General features: G+C 31.5%; 1 protein-coding gene across 3 annotated transcripts in view; it reads right to left on the reverse strand.

Moving 5' to 3' along the window:
- LOC129980848 (glycoprotein 3-alpha-L-fucosyltransferase A-like) overlaps positions 1–25,153 on the reverse strand; it is a 254,073-nt gene that overhangs the window by 66,548 nt on the left and 162,372 nt on the right. The gene's annotated exons all lie outside the window — the stretch shown is intronic.

Raw genomic sequence — 25,153 nt, forward strand, 5'->3', positions numbered from 1 at the left:
ATATTGCTTATCTAAAACTAAAGAGACCAGAGGAAATGGTCTCCCCAAAACTTTTTCGCATACTCTCTAATAAAGGTGTTATCCCAGAGAATGCCTTTCACGGCATTCGCGTAACAATAGTTATGAAATATAACATTTGGCGTGATTTTAGCATTTTTACTGAAACTATCGTACCATCCTTGGCGATTAATCCCTGGCATGCAGTTAATAGTTTCCAAAAATAAAATTTTTATATTGGGCGAATTTTGTCATCCGATTGAAACAGAAATTTGACACAAAATCACACATGTAGTCACAAAATCCCATACCAAATTTGATATATGTAAGTCATTGTGATTTTGAATTATAGCGTTTGCATATTTCTGAAAGTACAGACCAACAGGCGGGCAATCCCCTAATGGAATTAGCTCAACATTCATTGATATCTAGATTATAAATGCTAATTCAGTATATCGAATTTTATCTGTCTAGCTCTCTTCGTTTTGTAGTTTTCATGTTAACTTATATTCGGACTTCCTCTGAACAGATTTTACTCAAAATTTGATAGAAATCTGCAAATTCGGTGTTAAGACTGTATACCAAATTTCATCCGTCTAGCTCTAAGTGTTTGAGTTATCTTTGTCACTGTGTTGATTACTATGTTTTCTCTATACTTCTTATAGAAGAAAATAAAAGGCTTACCTCAATTGTATTTGATTTATAATGGTGTGCTTAGTACAGGAAACAATCAACAAATCAGACGATGATTAAAGCTTTTTAACTATATATATCTATCTACCAATTTATATTAATTAGATTCCTACCCCATTTACAAACAACACAAGATTCGTTTGGGGATGAGGTTCGTAATTCTGAATTCCAGTCAAATCACGAAGATGACACCTGAGCTAGCACCCTATTTCTCAAAACTCCACAACATATGGAAAAACTGACGAATGAATGAACATAGATCCATTTACTCGGCGGTTCGTCGGTGGAATAAAGATTCGAATTTTGAAATTCTTCCCTAAAACTAAGCCTTATTTTAAATTATCGAATATAATTTCTCAAATTTCTCAGCATCAGTAATTTGAACGCATATAATCCGATAATGGTATTTGGATTAAGGCATTTGACAACGTTCGGGATGAATTTTTTTTGAAAAATGTTATATTTTTCAATATTTCTATAAAAAAGATTGAAAAAAAAAACATTTATAAAATAAAAATATCAAAAAAAAAAGTTAAGTCCTAAAAAATTTTTAAAAACTGGTAGAAGTGGCTTTTTTTTTTCTTGGTTGAAAAGAAAAAATAAAGCAAAAATCTTCTAGTTTAGTTTATCAAACGATTTACTTAGAATCTTTCAGATAAGTTATGAAATTTAATATCTGTTTAATGAATTAAAAAAACCCTTAAATTTATATATTTCTTAAATATTGGGTTTCGAATATTAAGCAACATGCAATTTTCTACTTTTTTTTCACATTATGAAGCACTAAAATAACTATAAAATATTTTACCAAATGAATAGATTACCTATTCTTCAGCTCATGAGCTGCAAAACGTATTCAGAAATTATAATACCAAATTTGAATAAAAAACATGCATTAAATTTTAATTTATATAGTTTTTTTTGTAAGAAAATTCTTTCGTATTCTATATTTCTATATTTGAGAAAATAGTATCTAAAGATGCAAAAACGTATGTAACAGCAAATATAAAAATCAATGTAACTTCCCAAAAAAATAGACTTAGATACAAAATTCTAAAGGATTATAAAGAAACCTGTTCAAACATTCAGAATATTAAATAAATAAATACAAAAATCATAGTTTCGCAGAAAGACTTTTCAACTAGTGGCATACCATAATAATTTTTAACATCTTGTAAAGCAATCATTTCATACAAAGATATCATCTCATCAAATCGTACTCTTTTACAAAGCAGCATAATTCATTAAATTAGAAATTTATATAGAAGACAGCTAATCGAAACTTGCCGAAAAACTAATTTCTAAACATATAACAATTAAAAATATACTTCCAGATGGGAAAATGCTTTAAATGCTGTAAATTATATTTCGTGATGTTTAAGTTCATAAATGTTAAAAAGATATAAATAGAGTGGACACTCTTCATATAACATCTACTCTCATCTCAGAAATTAAGCGCTTCACAAAATACCACATTAAAATTCAGCCACCGTTTCGGCATTCATAAATGTGCTACAAGCTGTTCAACATCGGAATGCTAGTTATTCCCTTCCTCATTAACCTCAGTATCTTGCCTCTAATGATTTGTTTACAGTTTCTTCATCAAAACGATTCCTCTTTCAAATCTGCCAGAAGGCAAGCATTAACTTCATTTCGTCAACAACTTAACACCTTCGGCTTATGCTAACTAACGGTCATAAATTCCTCATCCAAGACAGCATGTATAGCAGTCTTCACGTTTATAACATTACGTTGCCTTACAGAAATTCTGAAGAAACGGATATCCCTTAATCTAAAGTCATCAAGAGTTGTGTTGAACCTCTTTAGGCAATCATTTTTTCAGTGATATTGATATGCAAACTATTTGTTTCCATTATTATTTTATACTGTCGGCATTTCAGCGAGACAGAAAAAAAAAAAAAAGGAATTTACTTAAAAATAATTTTTTATACATATTCATATGTATTAATATCCTTCAAGAGGTTAAAAAATACTAAAAAGCCCAATGTTTATGTGATTTTATTATTTGTAATTTTTGCTTTTATTTAATTATTTTTTTTTGTGTTTTTTATTCTTTATATAGTTATTCATATAGTAAATATTAATTAATACTGAACATAGATGGCGCAGTATGCTCTAAACCATTTGTATATTTGGAATGTGAGGGAAACGCACTTGCAGACCCATTATTGTAAACATTTCAACTTGAGTGTTGATGTGAAACTGGAGCAAGTAGGCACAGCTCGCTCTTTGTTAGCGGCCAAAGAAATAATGCGTTCGCTTTTTGTTAACAGCAATTTCTATATTTAAATATATTTAATATATAAAAATCACATGTCACGGTGTTTGTGTTCGTACTCCTCCGAAACGGCTCGACCGATTTTCATGAATCTTTTTTATGTGTATTTGGTAGGTATGAGAATAGGTCGTAAAGTATATTTCATAACGCTAGGTAATTAGGGTGTTCCTATCCACTTCACCGTAAGCTGAGGAGATCGACGCTTGCTTGAAATCATCGCCACTGTGACGTAACGTTGAAAAAATTCAGCTAAAAATAAACACGCGCCTCCAAATGCTACAAGATCCATCTGCTGCCACTTTCTCGGATCAATTGTTAGGTATCGGCGATGGAAAAGTTGCTGTCTATGAAAATACTGGATATTTCCCGATGTACGCACATAATACATAAATCATGCGTGGCTGACAGAAAGAGCTATTTTGGCAGCAAAAAATGTGGACGTCGACAATTTCAAGAAACAGCAGTCTTTGCCAGGTGACTTGTATCATACAAATTGATTGATACAGTTTGAGATGCTAACGAAGTTGTAAATTATCCAACACAGTTTGTGAACTCACTGGATTTGCCAGGCATGTCACCACACCTTCTACGACTGAAAGTTGGATCTCAGGTTATTTTACTTCCGAATTTAACCCACCATGTCCATGCAATGACACGCGATTGGTCATTAAAAAATGAAAAACTTTATCGAAGCCACCATTTTGAATGGTAAATTTCGAGCCGAAAATGTTTTGCTGCCACGAATTCCAATGATTCTCACAGACGTGCCACTCCAATTCAAGCGCGTTCAATTTCCTATTAGATTCGCATTCGCAGTGATAATCAATAAGTCGCAAGGCCAAACGATGTCTCTTTTCGGCTTAGATTTGGGCACACCATGTTTTTCACACGTGGCATGTTCTCATGTGGGCAAACTATCGAGCTTTGTGTTGGCTAAAGACGGACTGAGAAAAAATATCGTACACTCAATTTTTCTTCGAAATGAATATTGATTTTCTTTATTTCACTTTTATATTTTAGGACAAAAAAGATATAATTTTTTTTTCACTTTACGTTTAACTTTTAAAAGATCAAACAATGTATATGATCGTTATGTTAATGAAATACATTGTATTGAGAAAATGAATGTTGGCGTTTTTTTGTTTTTATCGGCGATCATCGTCCTCTTTCTGTCAGATCCCATCCCCACACACTTACAATGCATTCGTTAACAACCAAAATATTCAATCGAAATAATTTATAAGGCAGAACAACGTTTGCTGGGTCAGCTAGTATATATATATATATATATTATGTGTTACCTGTTATATGTGTGATCATCGTCCACGTGTGTTCTTATATATAAATATGTGTGTGAGAGAAAATAAACAAGAAAAAGACAAGAACACATCTTTCCTTGGATTCAGCACACACACCCAACAAATTGCGATGCCTTACAAAAAAAAGATATCAATTATTTTCCATAACTATGAAACGAATGTATAAATAGTTTAATATATATTATAGTAAAATATAATATATTAGCTGCCTTTGAATACCAGTTTATTATCCGTACTACAGTTTTTTTTTTATTTGTATAACTAGTAATATAGAATGTGCCGGCGTCCTGGTATAGGGGTAGCACCTCTTCCCCGTGATCTGGGCATCCCGGGTTCGAATCCCGGTTCGGGAATGGTTGTTCTTCATCTGTATTCTATCTGTGAGGTGTGTGAATGTGCCCCCCCCCCTGTAAAAAGAGGTTGTGCAAGCGAATGTGTGAGTTTCACCTTCATATGAGCTAGAAGTCAGACTTCTGCCCTCGGGTGCTCAGGGGTCTTTACCCTCAGAAGCTACTGCACCCCCTTTCCGTGGTAAAACGCGGACACGACATCATCATCATCAGTAATATAGAATGCATTTTTAAAAAAACGTTACCTTGGTTTTGATAAGACTGAAATTAATGGATGAATCTAATTGAATCTGACTACTGCAGATTCTTCAGGGTAAAAATTAAAATGTTTACTCTACGAAAAAGCAGCAAAAGTGAAGATCTTGCTATGGAGAGTTATTATCCAAAGGAAACTATATTTTCATTTTAATTTTAACATTGGCAAAAAGTGGCGTAATTCGTGCAATGGTTGAGGTTTATTCATTTTTTTTCTTTGATTTTGTTAATTACTTTAAACAAAAACATTATAAAAACAGTTACTATTATTTTATAAAAGTCAAATAACAATATAAATATCAAACTTCAAAGCTAAAACTATTATCAACTTCAGACAAATATTGACAAGAGATAATGGATTGAAATGAGAATCGAATACAGAGATTCCATCAAGCACATCATCTTCATATCACCAAAAATCTTATAATTACTAAATAGGTCAAAAGTCAATAAATTAGAACTATTATATTCAAAATGCATCTAATATAATGCTTATCTGATCGGCCACTGCTCATTTTCTGATATTCCTGATATAATCTGATTATTATTAGATTTCACATTCTACCAGAAACGAAACTCAAAGTTAATAAAAACTTTCTGTATCGAATTAAAAATTCTTCAACCCATCAATTTAAATGAAAAACAATACAAACTCAAGTAATTTTAAATCGTTGGTACTTGCACTTATCGGAAGATATTCCTTCAGCTGATTTTCTAAGTCTAGCTTGTTCAGACACTGCAATTAATTTTTCAAACTAACATTTGTAAATATTTTAAAGTCGATAACTTTTATAAAACAATGATGCACAGCTATTGGTATACGTCGATTTTAAAAAAAATGTGGATAAATTGATAATATAAATGCAATTAGAAATTTCCCCCTATATTGTAGGAAGATGATGCAAAATTAGCAGAAAAACAAAACGATCATTAGAAGTAAATTAGCAAATTACGTGACTCGATAACATTACGCAAGCTTCATAAGGAAATATTTCATAAAAAATCTAATTACTAAGATAAATCTTTCCTTTTTTTCATGAAAAACACTACGGTAGTCACACATCACACCGAAAACAAAGTAAACAAATACAATTATGGATTTCTTTCCAACAAATATAAAAAGCTTGCAAGCAACAATCACCAAGAAAACCAAAAGAATTAGCCATGACTTTTGTTTAATAGGAAACGTATAATTGTGAATGAATCTTCTCGATACTAATTAAATGCTAATACTAGTAATTTTTTTTATTTTAAATCAATGTTTAAACATGGTTTAGTTTTAGGCCAAGAAAAAATCAAATTAAAATTTTAGCACTAAATTGTAAAAATGCAATTAGACGCTCATATTATTTACTGGAATTATAGATCTTTAAAACAACGTATAATTAATTTAAAATGATAAAGAATTTTAAATCATTGTGTTGTCAATTATAATTTTGAACATGGAATGTAGCATAGATGAGTGGATAAGTATGCACGATTTCGTTTGAATCTACCAAGAGGTATGGAATTGTATAAAGTTAAAACAAATAAACAGCGAGAGTGGTCTCCAAAAACTTTCTCGCATATTCTTTAATAAAGATGTTATGTCCCAGAGAACGACTTATACAGCATTGGCGTGAAATAATTACGAAATATTAACCTTTGGCTTGAATTAACCATTTTCACTGAATATAACATGTCATCTTTGGCGAGTTATTTGGCGATTAATCGTGGTACGTAGTTAATAGTATCTGAAAATTGAATTTGTCTTTTAAACATGTTTTTCCTAAACGATTGAAATAAAAATCTGACACAAAACTACACTTGTAGTCACAAAATCACATATCAAATTTGATATATTAAGTCACTGCGTTTTTGGGTTATTGCGTTTACACGTTTCTAAAAGTACAGACCGACGGACCGTCAACCTGTAGTTGGATTTGGCACACTGTAGATGTTAATTCTGTGCATCGAATTTTATCACTATCTCTTTTCGCTTTCCAGTTGAATTATACTTGAACAGCCGGACAGACAGATTTCCTCCCAGTGGATTTTCCTCAAAATTTGATAGAAATCAATAAATTTACCATAAAGACAGTATACCATATTTAATCTGTCTACCTCAAAGCATTTTTGAGTTATCTTTGTCACGCAAATAGTCAGACGTACATTTTTCAAGAATGTGTTGTTTGAATTCAGGGTGTTCTAAAACGTGGAGATTCGCCAAAATCTCAAGTTCAAATGCCTTGCTGATTACTATACTTTATACTAAGAATACGAGAAAGTAAAAATAAATAAATAAATGCATTTGTAATTTTATATTATATAAACAGATACATTTTTTCCCCACAAAATAGTTTTATTTTTTTTAAACACAATTCGATTTCTTTGTACTTATCTCTGCCAGTACATTTTTAAATAATTTAGAATAAAATACTCTTTATGAATATTTTTTACCCACCCCAAATTTCCTCAATGCAATGACCCAATCAGGCCAGGAAAAGCTTACAATGGCGAAACCCTTTCCCAAATGGGAAAACATATCAACACAGAAAAGTAATCGGGCTCCGAAACATTTCGTTTATGCATTAGTTTTTTTGCTATTGGTCTCGCGCTCAACGGAAATGAAGCGTCCAGAGAATCCATCTCGCTCATTTCCTGGGCCAGCACATGGTCTATTTATTCCGGTTCAACCCCATTACAAATTACCCGAGATCGAACAGTTGGGAAATTGACGGCTGTTTTTGTTTCATAAACCATATTTTCTTGTGGGGATTTCTTTTTGCAGCGGCAGGCAATTTCCGTAACTGGATGCCGAGGAAAAAGAAAAGAAATTACTTTATTATTTTTCAATGGGTAGTATAAAACGGTTACACGAAGAAAGAACTGTGGTAGACACTAAATTTGTAAATGTCATCATGGAAACCTGTGGGTGTGTTTCTTTTTTTGGAAGGAATAAATGATGGTAATCGATTTGGAGGTATTTTATCCTATTATGAAGAAATGTCAGGGGTTCACTTGGTAAGTTGTTTCAGTTAATAGAAACTGTCATAATTATGTTTGCTTGGATATAGGATTTGCATATTAGAAACATTCTCATTTCCGATAAAAGACTATAAATAAGTCTTTCTCTAATATTAAATCATTCGCTCAGTTTATTAACTTTTTAGATTGTTAAATGATTTATTTGTTTTTTGATTCGATTGAAAAACATCAATTCAAACAGTATACAAATTGAAACAGTATATAAATTACGAAATATTGTAAAAACGGAAGTAAAAATCCTGTTGCTGAATTAATAACTGGTAAAAATATAATGTTTTGATGTATAATTTAAATTCCTTCATAGCACTTAAAACAATTTTTCAGATAATGAATCAAATTAAATTAATAGTGTTATTTCTTTTAAAGAGAAAACTGCGCAGAAATGAAATTGATATCACTAAAAAAATAATTTTTTGTGTCACAAGATAATACAAAGATCATTTCTGTAAGATAAATGTTTTAGGAAATATAAATATCAGTTTCCATAGGGAAGTCAAAACGATACGATTCGACTTAAAATTAATGTATGGTCGCCAAAATTGAACTATTTTGAGACGATTTGTCACCAAAAGCCATTTGTTGCCATATCTGGTATCCATCCAGAAAAGCTGTTTTTTGGCGAGTTTTTGGACGATTGGCACGATGTTGATGTGCTTATCGAGAAACCGTTAATTAATCCGAAACCCTGCCACGATTACTTATCTCCAAATGTTTTAAGCCTATTTTTGATCTAGATTAAACTTTTTGTTTGAAATCTATTTCTTTATTTCATTTATATCTTCTTTCCTCTGACTGAATGCACTTTTTGGTGAGAAGCGAAACATCTCCAGAATATTTGTAATAATAATATGCAGTTCCAATAATTAGCTGAGCGACGCGTTGGATTTAATGTACCTGAAAAAATATTCAATAAATGAAGCAGCCTGAAATTCGTATGACTGTTTGTTGAAATTTGAATGTTGCCATTCTACAGTAAAGTAATAAGCGCTATTTCTGTGCCACATACATTAGCGTTTTACATATATAGATATTTCTTTGACATACTGTTTTTAAATTTCAATTAATTTAAAACGAAATATTATAAATTTAAATTACTTTCCGTTTATGTAGAGACGTAGAGCTAGCTGCTTTATATGTTCTTAAGATTACGCTTGTCATCCGGACCGTTGATTCACCAATTTTGATTAAACATAGATTTTTATGAACTTACTAGCCGCCTTTGGCGACCAGCCGGTTCGCCAATCTTAGTGTTCGTTAAAATTTTAATAATTAAATATTTTATGCAATTCCAACATCTTCAGCAAAATATTTTATTCTTCAGCAAAATATTTTAAAACTTCAAATTTTGATAGTCATATAATTCACTCATAATATTATAAAGGCCTTCAGTCATAACGTGATATGTATCTCTCTAATTTTCTGTTACCCCTCGTAGAATTTATGCTTTAAATTAAAGTGTAAAGGATTAATCTGCAATTAATATAACAATATTTTTTACTGAAACAAAGCATTTTTTTAATAATATGATTACTGATAATAGAGTCACTGAGCGTTTAAACTTTATGGGAACTAAAGAATATCTTTCTTAATTTATGTAATATCTCAAGCATTTGTCAACAAAATTTTCTCAGATTCATCATGAATGGATCGATTTATTAACAATGTTTCATTTTAAATGCATCAAACACTCAGAAAATAAAATGAATCGTTTAAAATAATCTGTCGAAAACAGGTTTAAAAAAACTACTTAAAAAACGATGTACTTAAAACTATAAGCATATATAAAAAATATATATAACTAACATAAATACAATTTAATTACAAAAGCATGCAACTAACCTAAAAATAATTTAAATCATTGAAAACAGGTTAAAAAAAAACTACTTAAAAAACGACGTACTTAAAACTATAAGCATATATAAAAAATATATATATAACTAACATAAATACAATTTAATTACAAAAGCATGCAACTAACCTAAAAATAATTTAAATCATTGTAAACAGGTTAAAAAAAACTACTTAAAAAACGATGTACTTAAAACTATAAGCATATACAAAAAATATATAACATAAATACAATTTACTTACAAAAGCATACAACTAACCTAAAAGTAATTTAAATCGTCCGTTGATAATGGTTGCCATGCCAACGATCAGAACACAGTGCGCATGCGTGAATTTTCTTCGCCTTTTACGTAACGCAAATGCGTGAATTTTTCTACGCCAGTTGGGGTAACGCTATGAAGATTAGACATTTTTAATTTCCTTTATTCTGTGCTATTTTAATTCAAAAGTACTTCAGAATGAATCTGAAACATGGATTAATTAACAATGTTTAATTTTAAATGCATAAAACATTAAGAAAATAAACAGAATCGTTTGAAATAATCCGCCGAAAAATCTTAACCCTAGCCTCATTACTGTTGGGAGAAAAAAAGAACTAAAGCCTAAATCATTTGGCGTTGGGGAAAATTGAAGATTTTTTTGGCGGAAAAGTTGGCGGTGGGGAAAATGGAAGATTTTTTTGGCGGGAAAGTTAGTTTTTAATTAATAATTGACTACCCCTAACATTTAGGGGGATGAAAAATAGATGTTGGCCGATTCTCATAGATACCGGATAAGCACAAAAAATTTCATCAAAATCGGTCAAGCCGTTTCGGAGGAGTATGGCAACGAAAACTGTGACACGAGAATTTTATATATTAGATGATTAGCTCATTCTGGAAAACTTTTCTCTAAAATCCTACAGTTACTTATTATGCACATCATTTTGTTGATCTTTCTATTCAGCGAAATTCGTTGGATTTCGTTCATTTACGGCCTCGTAATACAATTAGTTAAAAAAAAAATAACGCTTGAAAAACATTTCTAAAAAATTCACAGAGCAGCAATCAACTAATATATATGTAGGACGGTGTCCAAAGATAAAGTGAATTTTGAAAACGGAATAATAATAACCGAGTCAAACAAACAATTCATTTAATAAGATTAAATACAATTAAACATTTCAACATTAACAATATTACACTAACTACAGAAAGGGGATAAGACAGTTTAAATAAAGAACATGGTTCACCTGTAAGATAGGGATACCAAACATGATCAAGGCTTAAAGAGGGTTTGCTTCCATTTTTTCCTTTTAAAATGGAGCATATAAAAAGGGTATCGGAGCGTTTGCGCTCGGTAAATCATTCCCTACCCCTGTTGCATCGTAGGTTTACTGGGATTTGGACCTTTGGCAAGAAAACTTGGCGCGGGTGACGGTTTTTAGTTTTCCATAGCTGCATTTCCGGTCGGGCTAATTGGTAATAATGGAATGGCGATAATTTTTGTAAAAAATTTATTTGATCTTTCATTTATGAGATCTTGTACATTCATTTATCTTATTCATATATCTTGCAATAAATGATAATTAATTCTATTATTAATAGAAAAGTAAGACTGTTTTTATCAGAAAAATAAATAGCGGAATTAAATGCATTTAAAAAAGTAAGATATAAGAGAATCTATAGCTGTTTTATTTACTAATATTTGAACAATCTCATATTTCTGAATGAATTTTCTTCAAAATCGCTATTATCTTTACTCAAAAAGGGAAAAAATATACGTGTATGTATATATATTACAATAGTTCACTTAGCAATTTTATGTTTTTTAATCTTATTATACTCAACACTCGTTTGAAACGTGGTAAGGTCATCAGCATTTTTCTCAAGGAAGTTTCGTTTCGTTATCAGAGACAAGGAGTATCTTTCTCATTCATAGTGAGTTGATTACCATTTGGCGTACATTGTAAAATCGCCAAATCTTACATGCAAAGATAAAGTTTATAATGTGGTAGTCTTTCTTGACACTTGAGCGGAAAGGGGGAAATTTATCGAGCGCAAGTACCATAGAACCTATAAAAAGCGTCACACGTCCGATTTTTAAAAGATACGCACAGTTAAAACTTGGTTTTCAGATTCCCCCTCTTGTTTGAAAAGAAGTCCTCTAAATACAGAGTGTCTACTAAAGTCCTTCTACACGCCCTCAACTTTAGAACAGCGACAACTATTGCCACAAATTTGTCATCTAGATATTAAAAATGACCACACGTTACATAGTAAAATCGGTTAAAACGCCACCTGCAGACAAAGTTGTGTCTCTATTTTTAAAAGAAAATAAGATACGGTATACGATACTTTGAATTTCTATAGAATAGAATGCATCTCTTCGATATTCTTAATATTTTGTTTGCCTAGCTTTTATCATTCTAAATATTAGTTACATGGCTCATATATAATATTGTTACGGACCTGGGATGCTGCTTCCCAGCATAGCTGGCTCAATAGGAGGTCACAGAGCTTGGCGTCAAACTTGGCGACCATTTGGCGACTTGGCAACGAATTTTGCGACCTTGGCGCCAAAATAGATTATACCCGAAACATCGAGAATTTTCCCGAACCATCCAGTAGGAACGGAGATACGCCTTGAGCATTCCTGATTGGTTGAGAGGCTTCTAGAACCGCCTCCTAATGTCTATAAAAGGAAGCAGTCCTGCCGCCGCCGGTGTGTGTGAACCAGTGGTGAATTGAGTCGTGGACCAGTGGAGTCGAAAAGTAGTCGGAAGCGACGTTAAAGAACTCGTCTTCCAGGGACTAGCGGAGCAGCGACGGAGTAGAGCTGCTGTGTATGCTGTTGTATACTGCACGTCTCGGCTGAAGATAATCGTCTTCTGTGCTGTATATAGTTGTCGTTTTTGTACTGTCCTGTGTGTCTTCGTGTAAATAAACGTCGTTGTTTTATTTTCTACTGCCGCCTGGTGATTGAGCGTTCTTCACACCATATAACCCCCACTATCGAAACGAACCCCGGGGAAATTTCGTAACAATATTAAAGTAATTCCCAATTCGTTTTTCATACATAGCTGGTAATCGATTGACATCTGGAAAAATCCCAAAATCCCTTTTTTTTTATTTGACAAAACTGATAAATTATTATTTTTTTATTCATTCACTTTCAATCAAAATCATACAAAGAAAATAATCAAAAGAAAAAAAAATCAGTATTAGTAGAAAACAAAAAACAAATTTTGGAATAAAGATGAACTTTCAGTGAATAAATCCCGTTAAGAACTGCAGCTCAGAGACAATCGACCATTTAAATATAATAGCTAGAGTTAAAGCAGGCAGACTTTCAGTATCATTATAACAAACTGCTGATCCAATTGCCATAACGAACTGGGTGATTATTTCTACCAACGACGATATAACAAGATCTCTTTCTAAGAATCGGCGACTAAATGATTTCGGAAGAGTATAAGAGACACTTTTCCTCAAAGATGATTACCCCAGATCGTATTCAAATTAAATGAACTTCCCTCCTCCCCATAGAGACAGCTGAAAATCAGAGTTTCTAAAATATTCTCAAAGAAGTCATGAAGACTTAACTATGTATAAAAATGAAAGTGTGTGCAAAGAGAAGAAGAAAAAAAATACTTGCTATGTAGATTTCTTTACGTCACAATTTTCTTATTTTGTTTCTAATTTGATAACATGAATTTTATTCTTTTTTTCAAGCCTTCTTGTTTAACTCTATCTCTAATCATTTCAATATATAAACTTAAAAAGAAAATCTCAGCATAAAAAAATGAATAAATAAATAAAGAAAGAAAGAACTGTGTGCTAATCTTAATTCAAACAACGATAAAAATACTTATAACTGCTTGAAACTGGTAGGAATTCACACAGATTTCTTAATGTTTCAAAAACATTATATATATATATATATATATATATATATATATTAGGGTCAATAATGCAGATTTTTCAAAATTCAAAAATAGATATTCATACATAGAGACTTGCAGCTATAAGTCACCATGAATAGAACACAATATACAATAATATGAATCAATTGTTTTGTTTAAATTTTATCTCTCCAAATTAATTTTTCGATTTCACCACTAAATGCCACCATTACCTTGAAATTGTCAATGGAAAATAGACACCGATCGAGCACAAACGGTAGAATAGAAAGTTAAATGCATTGATTATCAAAAGTTATGTACAAACATGGTTACATTTCGATATATTTGCCATGAAAGTTGAAGTATTTTTCATAACGGTGCACCAAGTTTTTAATCCCTTCTCAAAATAACATTGCCATCAGTGATGTAAGATGAGCCTTAATGTTCGAAGCTCCTGAGGCATTGGTTTCTAACAGTTTTTCAGTTCAGGGAAGCGATGGAAATCACTCGGATCTAAGTCATGTTCTCAATGAAGGAAAGCGAAGACGCGCGTCATGTTCATGAAGTAGTTCGAAAGGAGGATGTTGAAATGCAAAGCAACAAGCTGGGTAACAAGCATATCAAAACTACAACGTCGGAAGTTTAATGTTTAGACATTCTTGTTCCATATTTCTGTTCCTAAATTATAAAAACTTCCAGAATAATTAGGAGCTTTCAAGGAACGTTAAGGCCCCTCTTACATCAGTTGACGGTTTCGAAGAGGAAAACGAAAATCTTCACTAATATAAAAATGATCCCCTCCCACTCGAATCATTAAGACGATAAAGTCGAAAGATTTTTCGAATTATATTTGTGCAGACCTTCTGGTAATAAATTCCTTTTGTTATCTGCCATATTTTCCCCTCATCAAAGCTAGGGGAGGAAGAATTCGACCTCGAATACGCATTTCTCTTTTTAAATGCCAAAAATTTATTTAGTTAAGAAATTTGTGATTTTTTTTTTTAATTTGGAAATAATAAATAGTTCTTAAAAAACTTTTTTTATTTTTTTTTTAAAGTTTTGTTCATGTTTATATTTATTTGCATCCTCCGTCGTGCCTACTTCGTTAAAGAGCGGACTCATTCATTAAGAGACATTTTGAATAGAATTTTAACTGCAAAATTATTTTATTTATTTATCTATTTGATAATTATTATAAATAGGTGCGTTAATAGGTTTCTTTGTTAGTTTATTCATCATTATTCACTATTCTTCTTCATTTATATTTCAAAAATTTCCTATTAATTAATTTTTTTTAATTACCATGAACTGAACGTTAGTGGCATTTTAAATATTTTTGCAAATTATGAAAAATTCTTATTCAGAAAAACTCCCAACCCATGGTTGCATTAAGAAGGCAGACCAGTAGATATCACTGAAATTTTAACAGTTTTTTTTTTTTCTACGCATCGAGTGAATATTTATTTTTTGATTCAATTACTTTTATTTTGTATGTGAGAGTTTATCTTGAACAAAAATACGATGTTAAGCAGATAGTTAAATATCTATTTTTTTTTACCTAAGAATTTAGATTAAAAAAATTTTTTTATCTAATAGGGGAATTTCTTTATCTAAGAATTGTCATCTAATTTCTAATTAGATGACAATTTATTATTTCAATGCATATAAAAATGCTACTATGTCTGCGTGATTTTTTTCTATAAGTTAATTATTGCATCTTTCAATATTAAAAGTTCTGTAATTCATTCCTTCAATCAACATATGTCACTATACGAAAAGATTAAAACCATAATTTAAAGTACTATGTTAAATATTTCTTATATAATTAAATATTTTCTTTCAAATATATTAATGACAATTCTGTCAGTGATAGTGTAACACTTGAAAAGTTACTGGTTGCGCTAACCAGGTTGTTATTTATCATGGATTTAATTTTTTTATCGATAACTCTGTTCACTGATTTAGACTTACTAATTGAAGCACTACCGATTATTCTGTTATATTAAGCGAACAAAATAAAAAAAAAACCTTAATTTGTACTTTTTATCACTTGTCAGCACTTCAAATTAGATCGCAAAAGATTTACTTAAATTATAGCTTGAAGTCATTTCCATTACAAAAGACAACAGCCATTACATGGAGAGAGAAACTTTGTCCTTCCTTTTGTTGCTTCATCAAGAAATCCAATTGACACTCGTGGTAGTTAACGAATGTCAATCCAACCGTGTACCTTATAAATTCGATCTCACACAATTTGTTCTCCTCTCAAAGATTCTTGTTTTCTTCTGGTTGGAGATGCTAGGTAAAGAACGAGGGAGGGAGAGTGAGAGAGGGAAAAAAATAGAACGACATTCGGAGATAGAAGATCGTCCTCATAAATAATTCATGACGCGCAAATAAATCCGACTCTCTTTTCCAGTGTTCTCTAAGTTTTCGTTGCTCTCCTGGCTGGAAACAGAAGCTTCCCTACCATTGCTGGTTCTTCCTCCCATTTTCGCCGGTTCTGTACCGTTTTTTTTTTTCCTCCACCCTTTGCATGTTTCCCTTTTTATTGGCAAATGGAAGTTCAGTCTCTACGGACTAAAAAGAATTTGGTGATACATAGACTTGTCATTCGAACTTTTGCTTGGCTTCTTTATTATTTTTTATTTGCACCACCATGTGGAGCTGGAGTTTTGAATTTCAGTTCAGTCGGGAAAACGCCCGTGGGTCGTCCAGTGGCATGACGGAATTGAAATTGTTTTCTCTTTTTTGTTATGCATGGTTCGTGGAATTTATATTGGTGCCACTCAGGAAAGAACGGGAATGAAATATATGTTTGTTTGCATTCTTCAGTCTTTTGGGTCTCAAAATCGAATCAATTCATAAGACGCTTTGCTCAGAATTTGCATGAAACAAATAGTTAAGCAGGATTTTCCCAAGTTTCGTAAAAGAATAAGGGATTAATCAATATGAATAAATCCTTATGTGTCAAAAAGTAAAAATACATTTTCGAAATAAATTTTGGTGATTCCACATTACTTAGTGACACTTAAATACATTCATCGCTATGGATGAGAAGAAATGTCCAGTATAATAATAGAAATGTTCACCATCCACTTTTGCAAGGTTATTCTTTGATAAGTTTTGATAAATAATATTCAATGATTTAACGATAAATTTAAGATTATATATATATAACATTTTTAGCAGTTGCGTGGCCGAATAGAAGAAACTTTTAAAGATTTAAAAACTTCACTTTATTCCATCCTAGGAGGCATAATTTATGCACAAGAATAAGTGTTAAGAAATACGTCAGTCTACATTGCGACACCAGAGCAAAATAGAGTGAAATAACTGAAATTGTAATTTGAGTCAGATTTGGATTTTCGGTCGGCTGGATTTTCGGTTACCTATTTGATAAATGTCAGGAATTAATAGACCAAAATAATTACACTATTAAATTCAGTAAAAATTCTAAATTCTTACCAAAAATCAATATTTTGTGAATATTGTTCGCCAATGCCGTGCAAGGAATTCTTATCCTTACACAGGTTAAGTTATACAGGATCCATAAGACGTAAGTGGGGAGGGAGATCACTTTTATTAGGGTATACGAGAAAGCTTTTAGGAAATTATTCTAGCTGGTTTGTAATGCAATTTCTTGCAAGTAACATTCTTTTATTTCAAGATGTAATATATCTTTTATTTCTTGAAAAATCGTATGATTTGCTACAATATACGAATTGTGCATAACTCATCAGAGAAACGCCTGCTTTTATGTAGCCACTGGAAATGGACCTAAATTAACTAATATATCTCAAGGGGCTAACGAAACGACGGCGCGCAGCGTTCAATTTATCATGCCACCATGAGGCTAGAGTTAATACTAAATGGCTAATAGCAAAAGTAGGTACGCGAGAACAAATAACAAGAAACGTCTATGCACGATTTAACCTGGCTGCTTCGATTCGAACCATGTATCTCAATTATAAGAATGAAATAAATTGTACTTTAGGCATCCTTGTTACGAACATTTTGTCTTAATATATCTAAAAGCAACTGCAGATAGATTTACCCATAAATATAATTACTAATAAAATCAAATCAATGGTAAGATGAGTTCAGAGTTTAATCTTATACAACATGCATCAAATTAATCTTTTGATACATTTAACACTAAATAATGAATATTTTAGATAAAGTTGCTAAATTACAACTTCATTTTGAAAATATAAGCAACAAATAATTCTCCATGAAAGACGCGTTTAATTTAAACAGATCTTTTCTTGAAGCTTTCTGGAAGTTTAATCTGGGTTGGATTGCACTGATTTGAACTGTTATCTATTAACATTAACAGTTCTGTGATGCCACAAGTTTCCGCCACACCAATATGATAGCACTTACCGCATAAACTGCCACGCTGAATTTCTTACAATGTAATTTATATGGGCCGGCCACCGGTGATCCCCACGGTAGTCATGGTAGATCCCCACGGTAGTTAATTTTCAGCAAATATTTTAAACTTAAATCAATCCTCCAAAAAGTTCATTTTTGGTGAAATTAACTTCGAAACAGAGATCCTCCAATGCTGAAGCAAGAAGTCACAATTAGCACAACTTAAAATTGAAGCTGAATATAAGAGAAAAAAGAAGAGTTTGACGTCAATAAAGTTATACATTTGTCAATTTAGTACTAATTCAATTTAATGCAAATCATAACCAGCAGGAGTCAACTCCTCAACATTTTCTCGCATACTCTATAATAAAGGTATTATCCAAGAAAACGCCTTCAATGGAATTGGCATACAATAGTTAAGAAATATTAACCTTTGGTGTGAATTTCACATTTTTATTAAATCTATCGTGTTCATGCTTGGCAAGTTTTATAATCCTGGGATCCGGTTAACAGTACCTGGAAATCGAACTTGTCCTTTAGACGTGTTTTTCCCAACCAATGGAAATAAAAATTTTATACAGAATTCCAATTGTAGTCACAAAATGTCATACCAAATTTTATACATTTAAGTCATTTCTGAAACCCCCGCCATTGGATTTGGCTCAGAATTTGATAGAGTCTTACACTATAGATATTAAACATGTGTGCCGGATTTTATTAATCTAGCTCATTTCATTTTGTAGTTATGGTGTTAACTTATATTTGAACAGCAGGACAGGCTACCTCCTTCTAACGGAATTTGCTAAAATTCCATCTGTCTAGATCAAAGTGTTTTGAGTTATCTCTGTCACAGATAGAAAGAGGAACCTTTCCCAAAAATATTTTTTTCGAATTCAAGTATGTCTGAAATGTGAATATTCGTCAAAATCAGGAGACCAAATTTTTTTGACAATTACAATATCTCCTCCATACTACTTTTAAGAGAAAGTAAAAACAGAACACTAAAACAGCAGCTGGCCAGATTATAATTAGGAGTCCATATTTAAAGGCTGATTTAAATTAAAAAGTTTTTCTCCATACAGAATGAATTACAGAAAACTAGCCATACAAATTAGATAATAGTTCCACAATCGATCTACACTTTAAACACATTGAGAATGATTTCAAGGATGTTACAACAAATTTCCCCCCAAGCCAAACTCAAAGATTGTACATAAAACTCAACTTTGCAATTTTGGACTTCAGGAATTTATTAACACACAGCAGAATATATAAATATAGACAATAAAACAAATGGGTGTAGAAATTCTGAATGACATAGTTTACCGCCATTTATAATACAGTAGACTCCCGATTATCCGCGCCTGTCGCACAAAGTTTTTTTTTTTTTTTTTTTTTTTTTTTTTTTTTTTGTACAAGCGTAAAGCAAATGCTTCCAAAGCAAGAAGCAAACACAAATGACTGATTTCTTCAAAAAGGTGGAGTTTTACAGATATGCTTTTGTAATTACATAATACATTACAGTATTAAAACAGTACATATGTATTAATTTTTCTGTGTATCCTTGACGCCTCTCGTAAGTACAAAGCACTTTTCTGTTTTTATTTTACGTTTTATAGTGCATAAAACGATCTTTCAAAGTTGGAATCACTGTTTTTTTCTTTTGCTATACCCGTTTTTAACTTTTTTCGGATTATCCGCGATTTCTGTTATCCGCGGCGGCCCGCGCCACCCAATTCCGCGGATAATCGGGAGTGTACTGTAGATGGAATCTAAATTAAACTAGCATTCAAATGCAAAGATACAGGAAACATTGCATTTTTTATAATTAGGTTGTAGAAGAATCCCTTTTTATTTCAAAATCACACTATAATTCGGGCACATTTAGCCTATCATCGGACTACACTATATGAGACTCAGCATGGTGCATGGAGTAACATCTAAAATGTTCATCAGTTAAGTACACTAGCAACGGATTTATACTACGCCACTTGATGACAACTCACAGTAACTGTTCAAGGAAAGCTACGGATAATTATACACCACTTGGTGACAACTCACAGTAACTGTTCAAGGAAAGCTACGGATAATTATACACCACTTGGTGACAACTCACAGTAACTGTTTAAGGAAAGCTACGGATAATTATACACCACTTGGTGACAACTCACAGTAACTGTTCAAGGAAAGCTACGGATAATTATACATCACTTGGTGACAACTCACAGTAACTGTTCAAGGAAAGCTACGGATAATTATACACCACTTGATGACAACTCACAGTATCTGTTCAAGGAAATCTACGGATAATTATACGCCACTTGCTGACAACTCACAGTAACTGTTCAAGGAAAGCTACGGATAATTATACGCCACTTGGTGACAACTCACATTAACTGTTCAAGGAAAGCTACGGATAATTATATCCAGTAAATGCCATAATAGATGCTTGTATGCATTTAAAGACTTATATTTGAAACCAAATAAGTTCTGTCTAAAATATTTCATTATCAAGAGATCAGTTCATAGTGTTTATAAAAATTAATTACTAAAATACAATAATTACATTTAAATTAATTAAGATCATATTTTAGACAATTATTCTGTAAGTTATGATAAATTAATATAGCATTCCTTGTCCAATCAGCCTTCACAGAAATTATACAATTTTAGGATTTTACAACTAAATAGATAACATAATAAATGTCCTTACACAAACTTTTGCTTTTTACGATCAACCGCATTTTTAATTCAAACAAAAAAATTTTAACATTTTTTTTTTTTTTGTTGATAATTCTATAACGATTTTGTTTTTAGATCTAACCTCTTTTAACACCTAGCCTAGAATGAAAGCAATTCGTAATTTATTTTAGTGATACTAATACTATATGTTCGACAAGTTATTATATTATATATATATATATATATATATATACTTTTCACTCTATATTGAACAAGACACTCATGCATCAAAAACACTATGATAAATTCACCGTACAATTGAAGTTATCTAATATAACTAAACTATTGGAAACTTTATTATACTATATTAAACCAGAGAATAGGAAGAGACATCCCATACTTCACTGCACTTAATCCAAAACCAACTTTTCTTTTTTAAATGATAAACGTGCTCCTATAAATGATTCTTTCTGAAAATATAAATCATACCTTCTTCAAACTTTTCATTTGTTTTCAGTCAGTAACAAATATTGACAACTTCAAAACTACAAGATCATCAATATTTTATAGTTTTAAAATATAATACATCATTTTCGATTAGCATCAGATATATTGTGTAGCATTTCCATTATCCAGCCGACTGATTATAGCATTTTGTCAAACCACATTAATGTACTGTCAAAATACACGGGGAAGAAAATACATTTAACCTTTTTTATAGGGCTTTTGATAAATGACTACAAGCCGGTCAATACTTGCAACAGTCAATACGCCTCACTTTTATAAATTAAAAAAAAAATCCAACACTCTTTTAGAAATGTCGCTCTATGTACTAAAAACAAAGAAGGGACTCCAATTTGCTCCAATAATCATGTTCTATGAACAAGTGCCTTTTATTTCATTTATTTTCAGGCAGTAGCAAATACTGACGATTTTAAAACTATAAGATCATCAATATTTTATAGTTTAAAAATATAATACATCATATTCGATTAGCATCAGATATATTGTGTAGCATTTCCATTATCCAACCGACTGATTATAGCATTTTATCAAACCACCACATTAATGTACTGTCAAAATACACCAGCAAGAAAATCCATTTAACCTTTTTTTTTTTTTAATATACATATAGGAACTTTGATAAATGACTACAAGCCGGTCAATACTTGCAACAGTCAATACACCTCACTTTTATAAATTAAAAAAAAAATCCAATACTCTTTTGGAAATGTCGCTCCATGCTCGAAAAAAAAAATGGAAGGTACCCCACTTTCCTCCAATAATCATGTTCCATGAACAGGTGCCTTTTATTGATTAGCATAAAGATTATGAACTCCCTTGTAACGAGGGAGCAGGGAAAAAAAGGGGCAGAATAAAGAATTACGAATGAAATATTCCAGATTTTTTTTCTCTCTCTCCCTCCCTGTAGTAACTTCTTGGGGGTAATAATCTTTTATTCAGACAGAACGAAGGGAATAAAGATGCGAGAGTACGGTCATTATTCAAATGACTGCGATCTTCTTCAAGAGAGCAATGGACTGCCCGTAATTTTATAGCTATCAGCTTCCACAAATCGGACGGGGAATATAAAGAGCCGTTTTGTAGTTTTTATTGCGTTGCGCGACGACTGGGAAGAACTTCCCATCGCAGCCACGAATATTGCTTCCCTTCCCTTTTTATTCCTTGCGTTGTTTGTTGGAGTCGTAAATCTTGGGAGGAAAAGTCGGTGCTTTTAACCGAGTCAGGTAGTATAGGTACCGTTCCTTTATTATGGCGGAACAAAATGTGGCCTTTTTTTTATAGTAAGGTTCCATGTTGTAGGACTTTTGCATTGAGGATAAATAAACTGCTCTCGTTGTTCTGGCCTCAGACGGAAAGTGGGCAGTAAATTAACGTGTTTTACATGCAAATGTGTTTCGCCCTTTTGGTAACAACGGGAACTGAATTTCTCCCCCTCCCTTCCCATCAATCACATCTGTGTCTTGACTGCACTGGCCTAGAATATATTGATAATATATTAGATGCTACATTTTACTATTAAATAAATAAATTTATACATCACGTCGAAATAGTTCATAATTAATTCTATTATTACTTCCGCTCTGTAAATTAATGCGGTAGAAATTTATACGAAAATCAGTTAATTAGTATTATCAAGGTCATATTTGCCATAATTAGCAATCGTTTGTATTTGTCCCCTTGTTGTATGGTTTTATACATGCAAATAAAATTTTTAATAATCAGTATATATAATCGTCCACCGCCGTCTTTGACGCTGGGAGCAATTAAAAATACACCCTCTCATCTGACCTGCATTAATACAGGAAATGCAAATTCTAACTTCTGTTTTGGTGTCAAAAGGATGAGGCAGACTTTATTAATGAGGGAATTGACTAATTTATTCATGTGTGTATAAAATTAAGGATGAAAAAAAGTTAGTTATGAATTCGTAAACTGCTATTTACCTTTTTGAATTTTGGATTTTAGCAAAAGCGAATGAAGTATCTGGAATCCTGATTCATCATATTTTCACTTCAAGGGCAATTAAAAGTTATAACTTTTTTTTTTTTTAATTTACCAATGCATTTTTTTTTTCTTGGGTCATTATTTGTTTCAATTCAATTTCAGATATTAATTTTGAATTGAGTGCTTATGAATATTAGGTGCAGACAAAATTTTATTGCAAGGAACCAAAAGCCAGCAAGGAGACTGAAGGTTTCCAATGAATTTATCAGCGAAATCCTATATTGACTTTTTAAAGGACAAATTCAAGAAATCAGTTCGTTTTTCAGAAAGCTTGTCCTTAGAAATTTTAATTTGTCTCTATTTGAATGCACAAATTTTAGAATTATTTGTTTTAACTACTACTGTTTTTAACCCTCGGATATGATATTTTTTTTCCATTGCACAAGTGAATATTTGCATAATTTAATAATTCACCAACCTTAATTATTAGAATATCTATAAAAAACTTAACAGAGTTCGCTCTAAAGTAAACATCATTGAAATTTAAACATTTGAAATTTTTAAAAGTCTTAGATATTTGTATGGTATTCATGTTTATATAAATAAAATAAAAAAAATATTAAAAAAACTTAATTATTTATTGTACTAAATTATCTTTTATATAATATGTATAACCAAATTTTTAAAAACTAATACAGGAGATAAAATACTTTTTTGTTAACAAATGAGTCCGGAAGCTATGCAATTTATTTAACGAAGCGGTTAAATAAATTTTATTGTAGAAAATTTTAAAGAGTCCGAAAATATAGTTAATTTTAGCAGAATTATGCAGTTACATTGTATACGCAGTCTAGTAAGATCCGTTTTAATGAAATGGTCCCTCATCAAATTATAATTTAAGTATATACTTCAATTAAGCAATTAAAATTTTGTTTGATTTGGCCTTCTATTTAAATAAGTCTGACCTTAGACTTATTTTCTTTCAAAATAATGGCGTATAATAATCAAAATAACGAACCACACAAATGAAGTCAGCAATTTGACATCTGTCTAACGAATGACACATTTGCGTGGGAAAATGCAAGAATAACTATTGGCCTAGAAAAGTAAATAGGAAGAAAGAAAAAAATCCACTCCCGCTGAATGGCACAGTTTCCGGCTCATTCAGAAAACTGTGAGCTATACGTCACACATCCGCTGAAACAAGTGCAACAAAAAGAAAGTGTGAGAGCAAGCAAGCATAAATGAGTATTTCCTCATCCGGTTTTTACACTACAGGATGAATCACAAACGCTACACCTGTTGAAAAAGTGTCGATCGTCTGGTGTCGGTTGATACGTTTATGCGGCATCGAATACATTTTAATTCATTTTGCATTACAATTTCGAATACATAGTAACGGATACAAATATATCGAAATATATACATTATGATTTCTGCAAGAGTCAATGCAGATTTATGGTAAGATAAAACTAACAAGCTATCTTACACCTGCATAGTTGTAAGTATAGTTTCCACGTTAAGGAGTATTTAAGAAAACAGAATGAGAAAATGGATTTAAGGTATCCGACTAAGTCCGGAGGGGATTTTTCGAAAAAAAAATATTTTAATGTTTATATGATGTTTTTTTATTAATATGAAGATAAAATGATGAATAAAAATGAAATTATATAAATATTTATGTAGCTTTTGAAGAAAAAGCATATTTTCATGTAAATTTTAGAATTTATTTCCAAAAACTTTGTTACAGTTTTTTTTTCTTTGCAATTTTACATGTGTAACGTTACATAGAGTGTAACTATCATCTAAGAATTATATTTAAAAATAAAATTTTTGTATGTAATATTGAAATTATCTACGGAATTTTGGAATTTTTTTTCAACACAATTTATATTAAACAATCAGAAATCCACTTCTACATAATTCAACATCATATCCCTGGTTCATTTTCATC

This window comes from Argiope bruennichi, chromosome 8 (genome assembly GCF_947563725.1).
Source record: "Argiope bruennichi chromosome 8, qqArgBrue1.1, whole genome shotgun sequence".
NCBI lineage: Eukaryota > Metazoa > Arthropoda > Arachnida > Araneae > Araneidae > Argiope > Argiope bruennichi.